General features: G+C 39.6%; 2 long non-coding RNA genes across 2 annotated transcripts in view; one reads left to right on the top strand and one right to left on the bottom strand.

Moving 5' to 3' along the window:
- Positions 1–24,619, top strand: part of LOC102007596 — an 89,368-nt gene that overhangs the window by 61,762 nt on the left and 2,987 nt on the right. The window contains exons 5-6 of the long non-coding RNA XR_262050.2: positions 21,582–21,764; positions 24,028–24,140. This is a non-coding gene — a long non-coding RNA (uncharacterized LOC102007596). The remainder of the gene's footprint in view (positions 1–21,581; positions 21,765–24,027; positions 24,141–24,619) is intronic.
- On the bottom strand, positions 2,889–24,461 carry LOC106149259. Its single transcript, XR_001235310.1, has 3 exons — positions 24,384–24,461; positions 5,349–5,483; positions 2,889–3,884 (listed from the first exon to the last, which is right to left on the bottom strand). It is a non-coding gene; the product is annotated as an uncharacterized LOC106149259 (long non-coding RNA).

Here is a 24,619-nt window from a genome sequence, read left to right as displayed (position 1 = left end):
TTCTCTCAGCTTCGAAAAGGCTCTCAACAGCTTCTACCAGCTCCCAGCAGCCTCTCTTCTTCTTTTCCAGTGCTGCCTCTTATGCTGGTAGCAGCAATCCTCAGGTGGGCCTCCCACACCCAGCACCACCGTTGCTTGGTTTATCTGGGTGTTATAAGTTGACCACCAGTAGTCAATCCACCACAGTAACATTTGCACTCATTTTCAGGCATTTTTCCTAAAAATATAACATTTTAGAGTGTTTCTATATTCAGCATATGTGTGTGGTTTAAGTGGAGCTAACTTTAAATGGACTTGCTAGTGACCTGTGAGACTGCACAATGCCTCTTTAACTTACAGGGTAACCAAGCCATTGAAGAGCAAAAGGCAAATACAGTATATATCATTAAGACTTGACTTATCAAGTCCCACCCTTGAATGTAGGGAGACATTGCTCAAGAGATGGTTTTGCTTGAACTCTAAGACTAAAAAAGATAAATAAAATAATAATTTTCCAATCTATTTACAGACATTTGTATGTACTACAATATCTAAATAAGGTAAGCTAGAAATACACTGAGGATTTAAAAAACTGATTTTAATGTGGGTATGTCTTTCTTCCCTATCTATTGCCTGGACTCATAGGCTGATCATTAAAAAGAATATTTAAAATAAAAAACTTACCCACAGACTTTATTTTGTTTTGTTTTGTTTTTTGTTTTTTGTTTTTTTTTTTCCAGTACCGGGAATCGAACTCACGACCTTGCACTTGCCAGGCCCCACAGACTTTAGAACTGTCTCTGCCTTTTGAAACTTTCTTTGAAGAAACTATTTTAACAGAGACTATGAACTAATCCAAAGAATGCACACAATGGGAAAAGCAGAAATAAAACTCAGCTAGTAATCACAGATTGATAAACGAGACAAACTAAAACTTAAATTTTGGCAGATAATTAGAACAGTGCGTTGTTGAATATATTGTTTCGAACAGCACTTTTCCCATCTTCTTTGCCAGATGCTTTATCATTTATTATCTCTTTTGTTTCCAGAATGCCTCCGTATACTTACTGTGTAATTCGAGACACCCTGCTGTTTGGTGGGGTGTGTGGATGGCCACCTCCCACCCACTCCTTCCCTTCCTTTTTCTAATTAACATTCTTAACATTTGACTTGACAGTAGTATGTTAGAAATCCCAAACATAACTTTTGTAAACAAATACTATATTCTTGGTGTGAAATATTGCTCCTTTATAAGAAAGAAATCAGTATTTTTCCCAACTGAGGAAAATTCAATTTATTTAATCAGTTATAGGCTTCTAAGGTTTTCATTGTTTTTGTTTTTTTCTGTTTGTGTCAGAATCCACCAGGGAATTTCTCTACAATGAATCTCAGATGCAACTATTCTGTTCTTTCTAAAAATATCACCTTTATGAAACAATCAGAATGTATCGGCATTGTTTATTCATACACATAGAGAGTGTTCGGGCTTGTGATGTGTGGAGTGCATATCGGTCAGTCATGGTTCCAAAATAAAGCATGTAAAGAATAGTATAACTGATAAAAAGTAGATCACTATTCAACCAAAAAACCCACTGGTTCAACCTGGACCAGTCAATCTGTCCCCTAAATGCACCCTGAACACCAGGCTTATATGACTGACTAATACATATTAAATATTTGTCACATTTTGCTAACTTGGAGATGTAGCATAGTGCTCTAACTAATTACTTATTCCTCTAAAGTAAGCAAAATCTTAAAATTAAACTGGCAATGTATTAATAATTATATAAAAAGTGTAAGAAGTACGTAAACTTCTACTTGTATAGAATATAGAGTTAGTATGATTTTTGACAGACAAAACATTAAAGTATTCTTAACACAAGGAGGGCATGTTACAGACATTAAACACCTTACGTTAATAAGCTTCCCCCTCAAAGAATCAAATCAAAATCAAGGTCTGGGGCAGTAGCTTAGGGAAGCTAAGGGGTAGACCACTGGCTTAGCATACCCAAGGCCCTGGATCTGATCCCCAATACTATGAATAAAGAAAGTCATTTAATAATTAGTATACTGACCAGGCACAGTGCCACACACCTATAATCTCAGCACTCTGGGAAACTGAGGCAGGAAGATCTGGAGTTGAAACCCAGCCCGGGCAACTTAGCAAGAACTTGTCTCAAAATAAAAAATTTAAAAAGGAGTATGGGGATGTAGCAAAGGCTTGGAGTTAAATCTCCAGTACCACCACCACACATGCACAAAAAGATCAGCATTTACATAATAACAACTTTTACTCACTATATGCATTAGTTATTGGCCATTTTAAAACTGTTCCTTCATTTGTTCCACAAGAAAAGTAGGTTTTATATTTCAAAAGGAAGATAAACCCAACTTTTTATTTATACAGTTTACTACAATTTCATGTTCCTTTCTGTTCTGAAATAATTTTAGATTGATTTGCAAGAATAGTATTTAAAATTTCCTTTGCCTTTCATCCAGCTTTTCTTTTTTTTCTTTTTTTTTTTTTTTTTTTGGTTTTTCTCTGGTACTGGGAACCGAACTCATGACCTTACGCTTGCCAGGCAGGCGCTTTTGCCGCTGAGCTAAATCCCCAGCCCCCATCCAGCTTTTCTTATTGATAGCATCTTACATAACCATAATGATCAAATTGGTTGATTAACACTGGTCCAGTACTAACAACTGATCTGGAGACCTTATTCCAATGCCAGCCCTTTTCCTACAAATGTTCATTTTCTAGTCAAGGAGTACTCTATATTCCTCGTACTTCCTTTCAATATGTCACTATCTTTCCTTGAGATTTTCCTACCTGCCTGTCCTGTTCTTCTTAAAAGAACTTTTAATAAAAACTAGTTTTTATAGTATTTTATATAGTATTTTATTGGTACGTATCCGTTAACATAAAATCCAACAATACAGAAAACTACAAAGAACAAGGCAAAATTTATACAATATCTTGCTCCTGGGAAAGAACAACTATGTATTAAGATTTGGTGAAAATTTCTCCTGGAGTCCCTCCATATGTATATAAAGTTAAAGATAGATAAGTTGGTAAAATTGGGATGAAATGGAATCAGTTTTCACAGTGAAAATGTAAATAAAATGTATTCAGTGCTATTTTTAATTAAAAATATTAAATTTTAACTGAAGAAAATGTAAGTAAAGTATACAGTTGGCCCGCTGTATCCTTTGTGGATTTAACCATCTATGGATCAAAACTATTCAAAAAAGCATTATGTTTACTGAACATATACAGACTTTTTGTTATTCCCTAAACAACACAATATAACAGGTATTTACATAGAATTTACTTTGTATTAAGTATCATAAGTATTCTAGAGATGATTTAATGTATACAGAGACACTGCAAATGTTTCATGCAAACCTATGCCATTTTATATGAGAGCTTTAGATGTCACAGGGTTTGGTATTCACAGGTGGTCCTGGAACCTATCCTCCATGACTACTGAGAGAAAATGATAATTGGATGTGCTGAATATCAGGCAAACATTCCATTACAAAAAAACAGCGTATTTCCTACATTAGCTCTCTAAAGGCAAGAGAAGGGTTTTGAAAAACATTGAGATACTTATCGGTAAGCTTCATTGCCCAATGAATCATCTCAAAACATTGTGGCTGAATGTAAGTATCATTTATCAGTGCTGATGGGCCTACAGGGCCATGGGGCGGTTCTGCTGATCTGGCTTGGCTGATCTTGAGTGACTGAGTCAGGACATGGGTCAGCTGGAGTCCAGTTGGCGTAGAATCATCTAACTTGCACGTATGGTATGTGGTTATCTCTTGGCAGGGCAGTAGGGGTAATCTGACCGAGTGGTCTCCCTTGCTCCTGCAGGCTAGCCAGGTTTGTTCAGAGGATGAGAGCAGGGCTGGAAGAGGGAGAGTGGCAGTGCATGAGGCTTCTTCAAACCGAAGCTCAAAACCCTCCGACATGACTTCCACCACATGCTGGAGCCCATAGCAAGCCACAAGACCAGTCAGGTTACCCATATTAATTTTTCACAAGATTAATTGGGTTGGATAACCATATTGTTTTTATGCCCTGACATTGATCATTCAAGTATCAAGTTTACATTACAGCATTACTCTTGATCTCCACACATAAACATTTATTTTGGGGATTGTTTTTTGTTTGTTTGTTTTTGGCACCAGGAATCGAACTCAGGACCTTGTGCTTGCTGGGCAGGTGCTGTGCTTCTGTGCTATATCCCCTGCTGGGGATTATTTTTCCTATTTCAAAGTACATTTTCTGTGGTGTAGTGGTGCACACCTTCAATCCTAGCATGTGAAAGACTGAAGCAAAGGAGTTACAAGTCCAAGGCCAGCCTGGACTGCACAGCAAGACCCTGTCCTAAAATAAAATAAAATTTCTGTTTCTTGTGTCCATTTCTTCTTTGTAAACACCAATGGGGTAATTGTTAGACATTCTTTATCTCTCACTCATGTCTATCTTTTTCAATAATCTTTTTTTACTGTTATCATACAGATGCTCCTTGACTTACGATAGAGTTCCATCCTCTAAGCCAATGATAAATGGCAGATATGCTAAATTGGAAATACGTTTAAAATTCCTATCCTACCAAGCGTCATAGTTTAGGAACGTAGTGCAGGATAGAGTTGCTTCCCTTGTGAGCACGTGGTTAAATGAGTGCTGCAGTTTGCTACCACTTCCTAGTATCGCGAGAGACTGTCACAGAGCAATCACTAACCCAGGAAAAGCTCCAAATTCAAAGTACAGTTTCTACTGAATGTGCATTGCTTCCACAGCATCATAAAGTTAAAAAGTTATAAGTTGAACAATCCTATATTAAAGATGTCTGCATATGCCTGCACCATCTCTCCAGGTATTTGCAGGTCTGAATCACTCATGTTCTATAGGTTTCAGATAAAATGTCACGTGGTCAGAGATAACTTTCCCGACCACGCAAAAACTTTCACTATCATGTAGCCTTATTTTACTTTTATTCATAAAACGATTAAAATTTATTCTTTTTAAATTTTCTTTATCTGTCTCCCCTGTTTACCCTAGATTGTCAGCTCTCCAATCTAGGGAAGAGAAGAATTGTTGTCCACGTGAAACACTGCTAAATCCTTAGCATTTAAAAGTGCGTTTAGCATATGAAGGATTCAGTAGTTCTTCACTGAGTGAATGAATGAATGGATGAATGAATGAATGAATGAAAAGTGTTGCCTGTTTTAATTTAGATTTATTCTTATTTTGATTGTTTCTAGTATGACTTTCTTCTCTCCAATAGTTTTCATTTAAATTTTCTCTTATAATTTCTTTGAGAAACTTGTCTGAACTCTTCCTTCCTCTGTTTCCTTGGCTTTACCTTGCAGTTCCTGTCTTGGAGTTTTCCTTCTTTATTTTCTCTCTCACTTCAAAGTAGATCTATGAGGTGGCTCTTTCTGGTTTTTCATCTCATAAATTTGCTGAAAAATACTTGGTGGATGTCATCATCCAATTTCTGCAGCAATAACAAAAAAATCTGATATTGGGTAATTTGTAATGAGCAGAATTTTATTTGTCTTATAGTGCTACAGGTTGGGATGTCCAAAAGCATGGCTCTAGCATCTAGTGAGAGCTTTCGTGTTCCAGCATCCTGAGAGGAAAAGAAAATGGAAAGAAATGGGAAGAGCAAAAGGAGTGAACTCACATTCATAATAACTCACACTTACAATAACTAACACACTCCGTACTAGTCACATGAACTAGTCACCTCCTGTTAGATTCCACCTCCCAACACTGTTGCTCTGGGGATTAAGTTTCCAAAATGTGATATTTGGAGACACATTTAAACCATAGCAGTGGGGGAAGGAGAATCAAGAGGATGTTAGGAAGCTCAGAGTATATCACCTCCGCAGTCCTGCTTCAAACTTGGGAGTTACTGTTCTTAACCTGGGCATTTGTATCACTACTCAGTTTTTGGCATTGAAATCCTGGTAATTTAAAAAATGCTATTTTCCTCCACTTGCTTTACTCATTTCAGCACTGGTCATCTCCTGAGCTAGGAGAAAGGCAGTGGATAAAAATTGTACCCCCCTCAGTTCCTCTTCTTGTATATCAGCAGTGTTCTGAGCTGTCAAATTGGATCTCCGTTGGAAGAGTCATCTTTTGCTGTGGTCCTCTGTGGTCGTGGATCTTCCATCACTTAAAGAATCACTGGATGAACATTTCAGAGTAGTCTCACTTGCCTTTGGGAGAATGTCCATCTTGCTCAAGATCTGAAGAAATGATACCAGTTCCTTGTGTTCTTCCTCATTTGGGTCCAGATTTCATAACGTTTGGCAGGTTTGCTCCACGGTTTGTGGTTTGTGATTGTAGTCATACCCTTATTTCACTGGCAACTAAAACCTTTTCCCCATTTTTCATTCTTTTTGAGACTTTTGCAAGCTAGGAGAGGGAGTATTAATGTTTTTAATGCTTTTGTGCTCTTACAGTTGCATTCTGCAAATTTGTATCACACATTGTAGGAGAGATCACAAGTGAGTTTATTTTAAAAATAAATTTGCTTGGTTCTGCATCCATCACTTTTCCATTCGCTGTGCCTTACTGCCAAGTTTCTAGGAATGTGTTTGTTTTGCCTTGCCTCGTGGTGTAGCCTCAGTATTCTAGTTTCTTCTTCTTTGTAGCTAGAACTTTCCTAGTCCTTCCTCATCTTTACTTTTCTAAGTGAAGCTCCAAAATTGCCAGGCCTCAAACTAGTAGTGAGTTGACAATCGACATTACAACCACCACAGTAGTCACACCCACCATTGCTCCTGTTCAGTGGACATTTACTTTATGCTAGTCATGCTACTAACACGTGTCCATGCATTTTCTCATGTAACTCTTCCAGTAACCTAACAAACTTAATACAATTGCCTCCAATTTAAATGTAGGGATGTCAAAAGAAACCATTTCCTAAAATTGGCTCCAGCACTAGGTGTAGAGATGATACCGTGTTCATTCAAGCAAATACTTTGGAAGATGTTCTTGGTGTGGTTGAGCTTTTGTGATGTTGGAGGCAAAGGGCAAGAGAAGAAGCAGAGAGTTCTTGTTTAGTTACTGGAAAGAAAAGGTGAGGAAAATGAAAAGAGGAGGAGCCAGAAAATTAGAGACCAAGCATGAGAAAGAGGCGATATACTTCCCAGGACAGCTCTTTGAAGTTTCATCCCTGTCTCCTGTTCAGGCGGGCTGGGAATCCCTCAAAGGACCCCCAAATCGTCAGTTTGGCTGTTGTACTCAGAACAACGTTTTCTATGGTTCTTCTCAAAGGGCCTAGGTTTCCCTTCTTGGTCAAAGTCACAGGAGAAAAAAATTGCACATGTGGGCTTAGGGGCTTGGGACAGCATATCAGAACAGAAACTCTCAAAAACTGAAAAATCTTCAATGGGGAGGGCTTTGGACTTTTATTGGCTGCAGCAGGGACTGAGGGTGCATTAAGTTAGTTTCTTCTCTATCTTCCTAGAAAGGCCATAGTTAACATCTGGCTTCCATGTAGGTAGGGAAAATGAGACTCAGAGAAAGTAAACAACTTACCTTTGAACATTTAGCATAAGGAACAACTTCTTTCTGTTTAACAAACATGCCAAGAATAAGGGTATTTCTTGTTACTATGGATAAGGATGTTTCCTTTCACTATGATTGCAGTCCAAAATGTGCCCTCCCCCTAGATATGAGCATTGCCAGCTCTTTCTCCTATAGAATTCTCTTCTAAGTCTCTTCCTACAAGCTTTCCCTCACCTCCTATAAAAAGCAATCTGCATAATTCTTTACCCACACTCAATCTCTATCTATCCACCAAAAGTTTTCCGAAGGAGAGCACATGTTATGGTCAAGTATATCACATTCTCACATTTTAGTCTAGCTCCTCTAATAGACATTAGCTTCGTAGAAAAAGCATTTTGTCTTCACTCAACACATATATGTTACCTGGTACAGAGTTGGGTATTTAGATGTACTCAGTGAAGATTGGATAAATATACTCAGTATTCATTGTGAGCACTGTCTCTTGGGTTTATAAATTCCAACTGATTAAATGCAACCCAGCCCAACCCAGCTTAGTCTCTAAGCTAGTCATGTAGACTACCTACTTTCTTTGGAATGAAGCCAATTATGTGCTATGGCTGTTCTCACAAGTACCTGCATGTACTTCTTGGTATATTTTGAAGAGAACATCAGTGAAATCTCCACTACATCGTGCAGATACTAGTTATCTCTGAAGTGACCCTTTACCCTACAGCTGAGCTCTGAGCTGCTGAGCTGGCCTTCTAAGGGTTTCTACCTCAGGGCTGAGGAGGTAGCAACTGAGCACGGAGCTGTGCAGGGAAGTGGTTAACAGCAGGGTCTCTGGATCCCGATTGTGTTAGGTCCTAGCTCCGGGACCTTGGCAATAATAGCAACTTCCTCCCAAGGCAGTTGTGAAGAAACCCTTGTCAAGATCACATGCAGAACAATAGGGCAAAGGCAGAAAGAAGGCCTGTTCAGGACACACATGCCGTCCTGTTTACTTTTCTTGTTGCTGAGACAAACTACCTGACACCCAAGGTTAAAGGAGGAAAGGTTTATTTAGCTCACAGTGTGTAGAAGTTTCAGTCTATAATCAGTGGGGTATGGCAGAGGAGCATCGCAGAAGAGAAACAGTTCACGGCATGCAGAAGGTATCAAAGCAACAAAGGACAACCACAGCTCTTTCTATCCCTTTTACCTTATCTAGGCTGCTCAGGGCGGGTAGCACTCCCGCCCTTCATCCTCATGCCCTTGATCCTAGCATTGCTCCAGGAATCAATTCCAGAGTCACACACTGTAGATTCAGCTCCTCTGAAAAAGCCCCACCTGTGACTACATGAGGCTTTCAGACACAACCATGACACATACTAAATTTAAATCAGCGAACACTTCCTGGGAGAGGGGACTCTTTGCCGGAATTTTAAAGGAAAATCGAAGCAGGAATTGAAGGAATAGAGCGCAGTCCCAAGGAAAGGAATTCAGACTAGAGATGAAGCCATTTGTGGACTTCAGAAAGGGCACTGGGGTGCAGCACACAGGGGGAGTTATTGACAGTAGTGCAAATCTGCTACTGAAACAGGCTCTGAAATAGCAGACTGTTAGAATTTATGTTTTCTAAAACACTTAACAGTGAAAACAACAAATCTCTTAGAAAGATTCTTAGATCTTTCTTACCTGCCCTGTTTAAAAATCGAGTTGGTTCTGCTCCATATGTAATTTTTAATCAGTGCCACTTCCAGGAAAAAAAGAAATTGGATTAACAATGGAAACTGAAACATCTGCTTTAACATCTAAGCTCTCATCCCTGAAAACCTTAGCGTAGAATCCCTGAAGACAATCCTGGTCAGCTTTGTGGATATCTGAAACGGTGAAAGAATGTCTCTAAGCCCACCAAGGACGAGGTGATAGACCAGACAGGAAACTTTGTATGCAAGGAAGTAATCTGATTTGCACATGGTGAAAGGGTAAGATATTTCAGCCCGGAACAGAAGCAGCTGGTTCACTCTGAGATCTGCTATTGCATCCTCCCATACACATATGAGGCCATAAATCCACACTGTAGGAGAAAGTTTAGCCCTGTGGTTCAAACCTTATGCAACTTTCTGTGTAGAAATCACATGCCTATTTCTAAATTTTTCATTCTTGCCCTCTGGGCCTCAGGTCAGAGCCAACCAGTGGGTAGAAGCTACTAATCAGTCCTTGCAAAAGACTGCTCACTCCGTCCTTTGGAAGGGGTGGGTCATCTAGTGGAAAAAAGGCACTTCATTTCAGTCCAAGCTTTCCCTTTTTGATATTTCTGTCTTGTGTGAAATAGCAGCTGCAGTGCTAGACACACACATAAAATGAGCTCTGATCTTCATCTTTGTTTCTGAGCTCCATCCACACCACCTCTGACAAGCTGCGACAACTGCTTGAGTTTTTGCTGATTTGGAGACCATTCAGCATTTCTTAAACCTTTATTTCATTGTCTTATCAAGAGCATCTGTCTGTGGAATGGGTTGTTAAATTATTAGGATTTTGGAATAAGACATGCCCAAAGAATTCTTAGGAAAAATTAGTCATAAAAATAAAATTCTGCTTTTAAAAAAAGGGCAACAATAATAACAGAAACAAAAACATAAATTAAAGCAGTAAAGCACATCTATTGGAAATGATTAGAGTGAGAGAGAAGGCCTTTTCTACATGCCAAACTGAGATGTTCTATTACGTTTTGGAGAAATCATGTTTATAGTAGATATAAATTAAATTAATTGAAGCCATAAAATTGAACAGCTGTTCTTCATCTTCACTGATGAGAGAACAAGAGGAAAAGGGTGATCGGAGATAAGGAAGATTTGGCAGGGAGACCTACACTGATGCTAACGTGGATGACAAGGAAATGTAAGTTCTGAGAAGCCATCTCCTCTGACACACACGTAAAAGCATAGGTAAAATGAATTCTACATGCATCTTGAAGTCCTTTGCACTTCACCCGGGGTTCATAAGCCCTCCATATCTCTGCATTCCATAACTTCTCTGCTCTGAATGAATGGAGCATCTTACAAAACAGCTGCAAGAAGAAAATGCAAACCTGAGATCATTGTGAGAACTGTTAATCCAATGTAAAAAATTCCTGTGCCATTATAGTTTAGTTTAAAGCCAAGGAATTAAGTGATTGAGAGATATCTGACCTTATAGACTGCAAAGACCAAGGTTAACAACTGAGTTACCCAGATGCCAAGGTGCTAGGTCATCTTGTCTTGATTGCTGGTCTTGCCCTCTCTAATTGCTGCATTTGTGAGGTTATCAGGGTGCATGCCTTTCTCAACCACCCTGATTCCTCACCAACTGCCCCACTCCCACGGATCTGGAAGTAGCAAATGGAAGAGAGATAACAGGGAGAAAAAGCACATGGTATCTGAAATTATGGTGAGAATTTAGTGTCTTTCTATAAACTATATTGAATTCTGGGTTTCTAATAAAATTTGATTCATCAGAATAATTTAGTCATTTGTGGTTTTTGATGAATTCAAATAAACTGTATTGGACGATGTTACGGAGATAATAATTCTGAAAAATTACAAAAGCATCATCAACTAACAAGTTGTCTGAGAGATTTATTTTTGTTTCTTTATTTGTTGATTGCTTTATTGCTGAGTGCTTTTAACACAAAGGTTGTTAAATTGTATGTGTATGTGTGTGCAAGTTTATATGTTTAGCAATATACAAAAGGATTATACATATATATGAGTGGGATTTATCTCATGAATTCAAGAATGATTCAGCATACAAAAATTAAACTATGTGATGTCCTAAATCAGTACAACAAAGACAAATAAAATACATTACAGACAAAAACCACACAGGACTATCTCAATACATGCACATGGAACATTTGACAAACTTCAACTTCCTTTTAAGATAAAAACACTCAACAAATTAGGAATATAATTGGAAATTTCTCAAACTAATAAAAAGAACTTTTTAAATACACAGCTAAGTTATTTCTACTGGTGAAAAATTGAAAGCTTTTCTTCTAAGGTTTGGAATAAGACAAGAATATTCAACCTTTTATTACTTGCAATTGAGATGCATATATATTCACAGAGTACAGTGTGATATTTTGACATGTATATGATATGAAACAATCAAATCAACATAAATTAGTATATCCATCATCTCAAATATTTATCATCTCTTTGTGTTAGAAGCATTCATGATCCTCTCTTCTGGTTAGTTTGAAATATACAACTAAAAAAATTTTTTTTCTGCAGTATTAGGTCTTGAACCCAGGCCTCAGGACCTTTGCACTGTCATATCCCTGGCTCTCTTTTCTTGATTTTGAGATGGTTCTCATCCTAAGGCAAGGTTTCAGAGACAAGATTCCAATTTAACCCTTGCCTGAGTTGAATGTTATTTCTTTTTCTTGCCTAATTTCTTTCCTAATTGTGATCCTTCTGCGTCAGCCTCCCAGAGTGCTGGGATTGCAGGCTTGTGCCACCAGGCTAAGCTACCATAAATTTATTGTTAGCTATAGTCATCCTGCTGTGTCACAGAGCCCTAGAGCTTCTTCTTCATAGTAATTGTGCTTCTGTACCCTTTAACCGATCCTTCTCTGTCTCTCCTTCCTCTACTCTTCCCAGTCTCCAGTGGTCACTATTCTACTCTTTATTCTACGAGACCATTTTTAGCTTCCACATATGTGTGAGAAAAATGTGATATTTGTCTTTCTCATGTGTGTGAGAAACATCTGACATTTGCTTGGCTTATTTATTTAACATAATATCTTTCAGGCTCATCCATGTTACTGCAAATGGCAGGATTCCATTCTTCAGGCTGAATGATATTCTCTTGTGTATATATTCCTATGTAGATGCATCTACTAATGTTGAGTCCATATGGTTATGGTGAATACCGCTGCAATGAACACGGGAGTCTAGATACCACAGGTGTACTGATTTCATGGAAACCCACTCTTGCACCTGTATTCAACTCTGCTCAGAAGGTTCTGGTCAGAAAAATTAGGAAATAAGAAAATAAATAAAAAGAAATAAAAAGAAAACCAAGAAAAAGAAAGGAAATAAGAAAAAAAGAAAATCAAGAAAAAGAAATAAAAAGACATCCAACTCAAGTAAGAGTTAATGTTGGAGTCTTATCTCTGAAAACTGTAGGGCAGGCCAGCAGGGAAAACACAGCAGCTTCTCAGTACTGTATTACCAATCTTAAGCAGAATTGCTTCTGCTCCAGGAAAGTCCCGTGTTTTCTCTTTAGGCTATCAGCTGACTGACTGGAAGAGGTCCATCAACATTATTGAAGATGATCTCTTTTATGTAAAGTCAAATGATCATAGATGTTAGTCATACATACAAAATACTTAATAGCAACATCTAGATGAGTATCTGACCAAATGACTGAGCACTATGTATAGCTTCATCAAGTGGACATATAAAATATAATCATCATAACATAGGGGTCAAGACAATTCAGTGGGGAAAGAATAGTTTCTTTTTCATCAAATGCCATGAGAAAAACCAAATACCAGTATTCATATGCAAAAGTATAAACTTGGACTCCAATCTCACACTGAACAAAACTTAAATCAAGGTGAACATAGACCAAAATGTAGGAACCAAAACTATAAAATCTTTAGAAGAAAAGATAGGAGTACACTGTAACCTTGGATTAAGGAATGATTGGTTAGACAGGGCACCAAAAGTAAAAGCAATAAAAGAAAATACAGCAAACTGGACTTCTTTAAAGTTAATGCTTTGCTCCAAGAAACACCCATCAAGAAAATTAAAAACACAATTCACATAATGGGAGAAAATATTTTTTAAATGTATCTAACGAGAAACACATATCCAGAATATGTGACTCTTACAACTCAGTAATGTCAAGAAATAATGTCATACAAAGCAAGCAAAAGACTTTTCCAAAGAATATATAGAAATGATCAATAAGTACATGAAAATATGCTCAACATCATTACTTATCAAGGAAATGCAAATCAAAACCACTAAAATGGCTACAATCAAAATGACAGATAATAAGTGTTGGCAAGGATGTGGAGTAGTTGGAACCATCATACACTGCTGGAGAGTGTGTAAAATGGTGCATCTGTTTTGGAAAGCCATTTGGCACTCTCTTATAATGTTAAACATTGAGTTATTATATGACATAGCAATTCCATTCCTAGGTATATGTCCAAGAGAATTGAAAACATGTGTCCACAGAAAAACTTGGACAGAAATGTTCATAGTAGCTATTTTCATAGTGGCTATTTTTTTTTGATTATCAAAAGGTGGAAATAACTTAACATCCATCAACTGATGAGTAGAGAAAGGTTGTACATCTATATAAAAATAAATTCTAGTAGGACAGTCTTTGATTTTATAGCTAAATTAGAAATACAGATAAAAATATAAGGAGAAAACACTCACCCATAACATTTCCAGGTATCCATTCATTTGCTCATCTATCATTCTCTTTAGAGTAGAAAAATTAGAATTCAGTTGTGGCATATTAGTTTAATATAATGGCTACCTTTCAGTGTCAGTGATTTTCATTTACAAGAGCTTTTAAAATGGAAAAATAGTATTTCTTTGTAATGACACATGAAGATCTGCATTTTAAACAGGGATCGTCCCTCCTTCCTTCTGTCCTCTGCTGGGTCCAAGATATCTTTCCAAAACATTGTATGTGCCTTCCTCTTTTTCCACCAGTCAGTCAGTCACTTCAATTGAATAAATTAGCTTGTTAGTATTATTTATTTCTATAATTATTCTTTTTAAGAATTCCTTAAACATTTGTGTCTTCTTTTATTGCGGTTAAACAACATGAGAATGATCCTCTTAACAAATGTTAGGTATACTGTGCATTATTATTGTCTGTAAGTGCAATATTGTACAGCAGATCTCTAGAGCTTTTCACCCTGCTTCACTGAAACGGAATGCCTGTTGGTCAGTGATTTTCCCATTTCCCCTCCCTCCAGCTAAAATGTCTTTCCTAGGGTTTCACAACCTGTGTGCTTCTGAGATGAGAGAGAAGAAATGTTGTGGGGAGGAGCAGAAAGCTTCATGGTGGGAGGCACTGGAGGGGTGTCGTGAGTTTGAAGTGGGATGTGGATGGCCGTGGTGAAGAAGCTGAAGTGGACAGGAAAAGCAGCGTAGGAAAGGGCCTGATCCGGGAAAGCTCGTGGCATTTTGCAGCTGGTTAGACATTCAGCAGAAAGAAGGAGAACATACGTATGGGAGAGGGGCTGGATGAGCAGTTGGACAGGACCCGGACTCCACCATAGGAAGGCCAATTCAGAGCACTTCCTCTGTGTGTGTGTGTGTGTGTGTGTGTGTGTGTGTGTGTGTAAAAGAAAAATACATACAATAACTTATCTCTAAATCTGATAACTGGGAACTTGTTAGAAATGCAGTTTTCTAGTCCCCCTGCCACAGACCTACTGAATAAAACTATGCATTTCAATAAGACCCTCGGGGCACCCAAGCACACATTGAATTTTGAGAAGCCCGAGTATGTAGAACTTTGAAGGCCAAGGTAAAATTTATGTATTTTATTCAATACCCACTTGAAAGCAGACAGTAAACCGTCTGAGAGCATGAATTTGTGTCAGACAGAAAAATGAAGATCAAGTACGTGCCCAAGATCATGTAAGTACCTCATGACTCCAGGGACTGTGTGCTCAATCAATGGGCTATTTTTTTCTATTAAAATATAGTGTTCTGTATTAAAATGTGATTGTAAGAATCATATAAAATGAACTATGGGAATCAGGGGGAAACACAGGGAGGAAAAAAAGGTCGGAAACACTTCACTGTGTGTATCTGACCATGTTCTTTATCAAGTCCTCAAGTCCCGCTCTCTCCTCACACTAGGCAGCTTCTGCTTCCTAGATAAACAGGAGAGCGCAGAATAACCCTTTGCCCAAAGTGCTTACAGCCCTGCATTGAAGGACTGGCTCTGAGAAATCGGGGCCGCTGCTCCTTGGTATAGTAGTGTGGACCCCTGGACACCCGGGGAGAAGAGCACAGGCTCTGCCTCTCCTTGTATCTCCGTCCTTCTCCCAAGTGAAGGCAGAATCAGCAGGTGGGAGTTCTACGGACTCAATTTTCAGCTTAACAAATACAACTGTTTGACCCGGTGCCTGCTGCACTCAGGTGGGATTTGGTGAAAAAAGGAAGCCTGAGGAACAGTGCACAGCCCTTCTCTGTGGAGCTCATCTGGACATTTCCCTCCCAGGCGACACCCTCCCACACAAGAATCCTTCAAGCCAGACTCATAACCATTTTATAATAGCCTCATAACCTTTTATAATAAAGTAACCCTAGTTGTCCTATTTGCCTAGTTCAAGTCCTAATTTACGTTTGTTGTGCAAGCATGATCTCTTTCCATTCTCACAAGTGTCCCAGGTCCGATGATAAATGGTCCAGTTACGTGTCTTATAGGTACATGGCAGCGTAGCATCCCAAAATGCCTCAAATGAAATCCTGCCTCTGTTACTTACTAGTTCTGTGACCTGGCAAGTGGCCTAAACTCTCTCTGCTCAGTTTCTTTATCTATAAAGTAGAATGCTAATAAACAGCATCTGCCCTTTGGATTTATGGTGGGTATGAAATGATTCTTGGCAGTGTTGTGGCTAGGAAGTGAAGCAGTGCATATAGAATTGTAGTAGAGTAAGTGCCATTTAAGTGTTTACTATCAGTATTGATACTGTTGGGCCAATTTTTTGGTGGATTATAGTTTCCCTAAGTGCTCTGTTATATCCCTCCGTCCTCCTAAGAGGTAGGAGAGAGATAAGTATTGTCTCCCCCATTTTATAGTTTGGAAAACTGAGAGAAAATAAAGGATGTGCTCACCATAAAACAGAGAGGCAATGGCAGGATTACACTGTCCATTACACTGTCCACGAGCCTTACACTGTCCATGCTTGAGTTCCAAGGATGTGCTTCCACAAATCCCACCGGTGAAGCCTGTAACCTCAGAGGCTGGCATTGGGTAGTTCAGTGCATCAAAGTCAAAAATTACATCAAAGATCTGTTCCCATTTTTACTTTTAAACGTAGGTGTGATAACTTTTAAAATGCGTATTAGTTATACAGAGCAGTGGGTTCCACTTGGCATGTTCATATTGCATACAACATACTTCGTGTTTCCCACCCCCTTTCCTTTCCTCCCCACTGCTGCTCACCTCCTCGCTCTTCTCTGACAACCTCCCTTTTACTTTTGTGTCATTTGTTATTTTTAAAATTCTGCTTGTGAGAAAAGACATTCCCTATTCAGACAAGGTAAATCTTAAAGTACTTTGCCTTTTACTGCATGGTGCCGAATGTCCACACAGGTGCTGAGAAGCACCGGCAGGGGGCTGGAAGGATAGGGGCATCCGGGGAGGCGTTTGTGACTTCCTCTCCCATCCATGCCCAGCTTAGCATATGGTGCGCTTCCAAGGTGGCTTTGACCACCGTCTGAAACCTACAGTTTCATTTAATATAATTTCACTATACTGTCATAAATTATTTACTAAAGATATGAAGCATAAAGAACACTCATGCTGAAAAGACATTAATGAAGAACATAAAAATAATGTGCATCCTACAAATTGGCCTCCTGATCCTACTTACCGGACTTAATTGTATTCATGTCGTCAAAAATTTCTCCTCAGGATGTCTGCAGTACTTCAAAACTCAATATTAAAAATAGAAACTGTTTACATAATATCTAATTTGGTATACCTGGAGGGCTAATGTTAATAGTCTTATGAGACAAATGGAGTCACCCCAAATTCTTATACTGCAGTCTTAACTCAGGGTGCTTCAGAATGTGAAAGTATTTGGAGACAGGGTCTTTACAGAGATAAAACAATGAGGTCATCTGTGACCTCTAATCCAGTTTCAGTTGTATCCCTCTAAGAAGAGGAGATTAGGACACAGGAACAGAGGGAAGGAATTTGAGGGCACTGGGGGAAAGTGGCCATCTGCAGGCCTGGGACAGGGGCCTCTGAAGAGACCAACCCACTGACACCTTAATCTCAGATTTCCAGTTTCCAGAACTGTGAGACAATAAGTCTGTGTTGTTTAAAGCACCCAGGCTGTGGTAATTCGTTGTGGCAGCCCTAGCAAAGTCCCACCAGTATCTAAAATTGGGTGATGTTCATTGCATTCTGGGTAATTTGAACTATGTTTACCATGATTTTTCTCATTGAAACTTCACACCAGCTCTCTAAGCTCTGTTACTACCCTTTCCTGATAGTACAGAGGGTGGCTAAAGCCAAGATACAAATAAGGCACACAGTTTGCTTGGTGTAACACAGACCATAAGTAATATCAAACTCTAAGTTTGAATCCAGGTTGACTAATTCACAAACCATAGCAGTAACCAAATGTAAGTCTATTAACAAAACCCATGTGTCATCTGCAAGGAAGTACTTCTAAATCCAACTCAAAATGTCTCTCTGACTTTTCCATTTAGAAACAAACTGCAAGCCAGGCATGGTGGTGCACAGCCTGTAATCCCAACATCTAGGAGGTTGAGGCACAAGGATCATTGCAAGTTCAACGCCAGCCTGGGCTACAAAGTGAGCACAAGGCCAGCCTGAACTGCATAGTGAGACCCTATTTCAAAATGACAAAAAAAAAAAAAATGCAAAAACTATTAGCAGAAACTAGTTTTTATAATAATAATATGAAAAAAAAAATACACCAAATAGGGAGGGGAAGAATTTTGTCAAAAAATACATTTAAATATCAATATTTGAAAAAAAAATCAATGTATGTTGTAATACACATTTGTGACTCAAATTATGTTTTCTTATATAAAAAGCCTCAACTGAAAAAGTAAAATATACAAGTAAATTAGAGTAGAAATATATGTATGTATATATATATGATTATGAAACAGTAGCTTAATATTGTACAAGTAAAAATGTATGCATTGTATCATATATATCCAAACAAAAGTCATTCATGCATTTATTTAACAAATATTGGCTGAAATCTATATTCCAGTCAGTACAGTCAGCACTAGTGTTAAAAGATAACAAGAAAGACATGGGTTCTGTCCTTCTGGAGCTTACAGTCCAAATCAATCCAGGCAAGCAAACCAATTCCATCACTGTAAGTGACAAAATATGGGAAGGGAGGAAGCTAGGATAAAAAGCAATGACACAGTCATTCCTCCAGAGATGTAATCAGGAAAATCTTCCTGACACTTGAGCCAAAGCTTGAAGGGAGGGCTGCAGCTGAACTGAAGGCCAAAACATTTGCCACAGGGAATCAGTGTTTTCTTTTTCTTTGTCCCATCATTTTAGAAAACTTTACTTGATCAATTTCAACTATGTCCTTCTTTATTGGTATGTACTTGGGTTTTGGGGGTTTTGTTTGTTTTTGTTTTGTGCATTGCACTTTTATTCTCCTTTTACCTTTGCAGTCATCTTTGAGTAATCATTGTGCAAACAATCCAGAATCTTGAGTTTTACTTGAAATTGTGCAGCATTCCCAAGTGAAGTGAAAATTTAAAAAGGGTTTTATGTAACGACTAAAAAGTAAAAGTGCTGTTAAGTTTCAAGAGTGAATACTTTCAACCCAATTCACCCTCTGCTTGACCATGTATTATGGAACTAGTGAACCTTAGGCTTTTTAAAATTGGAGTCTCAATTTTCAGGGAGGTGAGCTCCCAGGATGGTACCATTGTTCTTTCATAGCTAACCCGACATATGGCAGCTCTTTAATGTACTTTAAAAAGCAAATATATATTACTAAGGGGAAAAAAAGTTATTTACAATTGCCTTGTCATAATTGTTAAGGTGTTCTAGAGCCAGTTGCATACAACTTAATGTTATTTCATTCCATTCTGTTTTTACACAATGGTACATATTTGTGATACATAACATGACATTCATCCCAGGGAATTGGTACATGCACATATCACACATCTTGACCATTTACTCCTGCTCCTGCAGCCATCCCCTCACCCTTCTTCCTCAAACCCCGTTCCCATCTTCTCAGAGTCTACCTCCCTGTTCCCTTCCCTTTCCCTTTTATTTTGCTATTTAAATTATTTATATTGTGGCTCTCCCATGTTAGAGAAACCATGCGATACTTAACCTTCTGTGTCTTATTTATCTCAGTATTATGTTCTCAAGATCCATCCATTTTCCTACAAACGACTTAAATTTATTGACTCAAAACCACTGATTCCTATACAAAATGGAGCCTGTCTTTTTGAGCTGTTGAAATAAGAGGGGAGAGCAGTGAGAGGTGAGAGGAAGTAGCTGAGCTTCAGGTCATGTATGGCCTTGGGTTATGTGAGGAGTTTGCAATAGAAAGCCATGAGGAGTGTTAAGTGGGGAGCAACATGACCTGACCTAGTTTGAGAAAGTACTTCTACTGTTGCATGGAGATGACTGCAGAAAACAATGTCCTTGACGAAAGACCCAGTAAGAGGCTTTTGCAATATACTAGGTCACAGTGTATTTACTATAGAGGTGGCAGCAGAGCTAAAAAGGAGATTGACTGGAGATGTATCTTGCTGATAGAATTGATGGAACTTGATAGCAAAATATGCAAGAGTAGAGAGGATGATAAAGGAAAGAGGAGAGTCAGGGATGACTATTAAAGCTTTGGGGAAGATGACGGTACCATTTCCTGAATGAAGAAGGGTGGAGGTGGGCGTAGTTAGAGGGTGATGGCTACAGAAAGATGCACCCTACATCTGGTGCTGCTGATGCATCACGTCACAAAATGACTACTGTGCTTCCAGCCTCACAAACAAGGAAATGGAAGCAAGATGGTGGTCCCTTCTATCTGAAACATGGAATTTTTTCCAGAAATCCTCTGACTTCTGATGATGCCTTCTTAGCTGCAACTCTGCCGCAAGGCTAGTCCTTGTTACAAGATATAACACACACTGTAGCATGGATATTGAGACAACTAGGTCAACTAAACTCCTAACAAAAACGGGCCTCTCATATTAGGATGATGCAAAATGGATGTTAGGTGGACAGTCAATGGAATCTGCTAGAACACTCCCTGCTTAAATTAGCTTGTGCACCTGAGTAGGTGGTAGAACCACATATTTTTAAATTTTTCAAATCACAGTTCTTTATGAACTGTGACAGGTTTTTCCTGCACAGAAAAAAATAAAACAGAATAAAATGGCTTTATTGAGGGCATGGAAAAGACCACAGTAGGAAAGAGGGCTTGGAGCTTCTGAAGGCCTGGCTGGGAGAACAATGGCTTATAGGGCTAGGCTGGAGGTGGGGTTTAGGGGGTGAACCGCCTTCCTTGGCAGACCGGGATTGGGTGGGAGCATGGGAAAAGGAAACAGGATATTACAAAAAGGGGAGCAGGAAGTTGTAATCTGATTCAGAGGAAAAAGGGTGGGGCTTAGCACATGGCCGTCAGTGGCCAGCGCCATGTTATCTCGGCGCCAACTGGCTCAGCGCCATAGCACATGGCCTCCAGTGGGCGGCGCCATAGCAAATTGGCAGGAATCTTAGGTGAGGAAACCCATCAGTATGAGTGTTGGAAAATTTGGACCTGTTTCTTTTCCAACTGAGAAGAATATTTCCTTTGTAAATAACACCAACCTGCTGTCTCTGACCTCCCAGCTATCCTTCAACTGTATCCTCTAGTGCCAAAATTTTTCTTCCTCATAGTTATTATGTCCTGTGGAAGCATTGCAGTTGGGCTTGGTGTCCTGGCCCTGGGATGCTCACCCCAGATGTCCTGAGAGGACAGCATGGGGGAATGGAATGGTGGCTCTTTCTTCTTATATATTCCCTATGATTCTTGGAAGACAAGTGCTACCTTGGCTCTAGGATAACCCAGGAAGGTCAACTGGCCACCTCAGCTTGCCCTTCTGGAATGCTGAGGCTTCGCCTCTGTGTACCATATGACACCTTGATCCCAAACCTTCTCTTCCCTGGCAGAAGACAGGGCCCATTTGCACACTGTAGCCCACTATCCCTGCACAAAGCTAGACCACACTCTGCTGGAATCAATCTGGAAACACTTACTATATTTGCAACACAAGCGCCAGCTACTTTACTTAAGAGACGCAATGTTCACTTTGTTTTTTTTTCCTTAAAGAAAACTTCAAGCTGAATATAATTATACTGATAATAAAAACAGTCTTCACTAAGGGGAAACTGTAGTCTCCAGAGAAAAACATCGGCCAACAATGAAGAGAAAGAGGAAGAAGAGACAAGAGAAGGAAGGGAGAGGCTCTGATTGTGTCAAGTCAGAAATCGCTCCCTGGAAGCAGGCCAGCAGGTGAGGGCCCTGTCAAGTTACTCTAGTTAAACAAGGATAGTGGAACAGCACCAACCGTCCCCCAGTGCTTGAGCTTGAGATTTGCTAACATCTCAAGCTAGTTTCCAAATGCCTGGGGTTTGGCACCATCCAGGTTCATGGTTGGGACGTTTTCTTGGAGATCTATCTAAATGCTTTTATTTTTTATTCCATCTCCTTGCAGTTAATATTCAGCTAATTCATTTGCTCCAAATATTTCTTTTGGTCCATGTTGGATATCTTCAGATTCTTGCTGTGATACTCCCTTTGTGTAGGTGCCAGAAATTGTACAGCATTACACGCATGCCTGGTTTGGGGGGCAGGGGCCCGTCCCTTCCAGTTTATCCACTTCATTCAAGGATTTAGAGAGCTGTACCAAGGATGGAGAGGGCATTTCATGTGTGGTACTGCAGAAAGCCTTGGGATTGTTGGCCTTAGAGGCAAGGCATCATGGGAAGCAACAAACTTCTTCGCAGTTTTGAAAGGATAGCAAAAGGATGAGGCCTATTCTTCGCAGCCCCAGAGGTGCGTGTGGGCTCAATGGAAGAAGGATTCTCTTCTCTCAGAGTAGCTAGGAGGAGACATAGCTTCCCCTTCTGCACCAGAGTGCCAAGTCTATGTCAGAGATTTGTAATGGCTTGCCATTCATTTTTGGAGATTGAAAGATGAATGAATGAAGCTATCCAAGAACAGACTGAATATTGGATTCAAAGACTTTAAGTGTATTTCTTAAAGTGTGGGCAGCACATACCAACACTCAGCACAGGGCTACTCCTTGGGAAGCACTCAGATATTATTTGTTGCATGGTTAGTTGGTTGGATGTAAAGCTGACAGATTTAGCAATAGGGAGCACCAACACACACTTGAAAAACTGAGGTCAGTAGTAAAGAAACCTGAGTATATGCAATGCAGCCCCCTCTTCTCTGAGCAGGCCCATTGGTTCCTGCCTCTCTGAGACAACTTCTAAAGTTGGAAGCAGACAATCTCCTGCCTCCATTTTCTTCTCTAGCACTTCCCCAAGGCTCGGAATGAAACTGCTCTTCTGCTTCTACATGAAGTGGCCTCTGATCTCACAGCTTCTATGCCTGATTAGGCTGAAATGACATGTGGTTTTCATGTGCCTAGGTGTGGTTAACCAGATCATTAAGGAAAATGTCATGTCACAGAACTGTCTAGAGAGGATCTTGGAGTTGAATTAATACTCACACCAACCTACCTTTGAAAGCCCCTAATCACCCTGGGAAAAGGAGAAAGTGGCTTCTCTTTGTCCCCGTGCCCATGGCATTAGGTGCCAAGGAACACTATCAGGGGAAGAAAGACTGTGTGCCCCTGGGCAAAGTGTTCAGAACAAAAGCGGCCCCTCCAGCGGGTATGCTGTCGGTGCAGCTCATGTAGCTGGTAGAGATATTCGAGTGCCAGCTCTGGGAAGTGCAGGAAGGGGAGTCTGCACTGACTCAGTTTTCCTGTCAGTCAGTATTATTTTCCATAACATCTCATTTAATAGTGGCCCAAATTCAATAGAGTAGGGAGCTATATCCATATTTTTATATAATTAAGTTTGTTGGTATATTTTAGATATACATAATGATCGCATTCATCATATGGCATTTGGACCCGTACATGATATATTTTGATTGCTGTTTTTCTCAATCCCTTCTCCTCCCTTCAACCCATCTTCCCATCCCTATTTACAAAGTTTGTTTCCATTTTACCCTTTTTTAAATCGTTTTTTCGCCTTTCCCTTCCTTCCTTTGCCTTTCCCCCACCCTAGTTCTTCTTTCCTTTCGAGCAGCTTCTTCCCATTTTGCAGTATCTGTTGTACATTTTGGCCCTTACTGACTCTTTCAGTTTCTCACACCAGTCAATGGAACAGATTAGAAGATGCAGAAACAACTCAGAACATACTCAGCCACCTTATCTTTGACAAAGGAGCCAAACACCTTCACTGGAAGAAAGATAGCCTCTTTAATATATGGTGCTGGAAAAATTGGCTTTCCACATGCCAAAGACTAAAACTAGACCCAGATCCATCACCTCGCACCACACTAAAATTGAAATGGATCAAAGACCCATATCCATGTTTTATAGCTAAAGAAACTGAGGTAGTGGCCAGGTAAACTGTTAGCTGACAACACACTCCCAGTACCATCACAGACAGGGTACAGGTTGATTCTGTGTAACCCCAGGTGTATGTTCTGAACATGACGTTCCGACCAGAGAGTTAATGTAGTCTCTCTTTTCTAGGTTATTTGCTACCCTGGTGCATCTGGCAAGGAGCCCAACCCAGCTGCTGGCCTGAAGCATCTTTTGCTTTCTGAGATTGACACATCCAGATAAGAAAACTGAAGGCCATGAAGGTGAGTGGCCCTTCCCCGGTCCTTTCCAATAGCAGCACGAGGAGAATCTGCAGGGTTGGAGCATGTGGGGCTGAGCTTGTAAAGAGACAGCTGTTTGTAGAGGTCTAAGCCCATTTTTACTCATTCCAGAAAGTGGATTCTCACCGCTTTGTCTGGATTTCTGAGACTTGACTTACTTGATGTGTACATTAAACAAGTCCATAATTATTGCAAATACTACTTCAAAAATTGAGAATAATTCACCTTAGTAGAAAGATGAGCTCTAGCCCACACCACACCCCCAATTAGTAGTCCTGTGATTGTGGACAGCATGGGTGATCAGTTTCCTCAGATGTCAGATGAGGTTGGAGTCAGGAAAGTGCCTGGAGACATTTTGTCACCTGTAAAAGGTAGTCACATGAATGATATTAGCCATCATTCTTTGTTTAGTGTTTTAATGTGGGAATTAAATACCTTTGATTTGAAATTAGGGAAAATGG

This window comes from Chinchilla lanigera, unplaced genomic scaffold (genome assembly GCF_000276665.1).
Source record: "Chinchilla lanigera isolate Chin_1 unplaced genomic scaffold, ChiLan1.0 scaffold00040, whole genome shotgun sequence".
In the NCBI taxonomy this organism is placed as follows: domain Eukaryota; kingdom Metazoa; phylum Chordata; class Mammalia; order Rodentia; family Chinchillidae; genus Chinchilla; species Chinchilla lanigera.
This window is presented reverse-complemented; position numbering and strand designations above follow the sequence as displayed.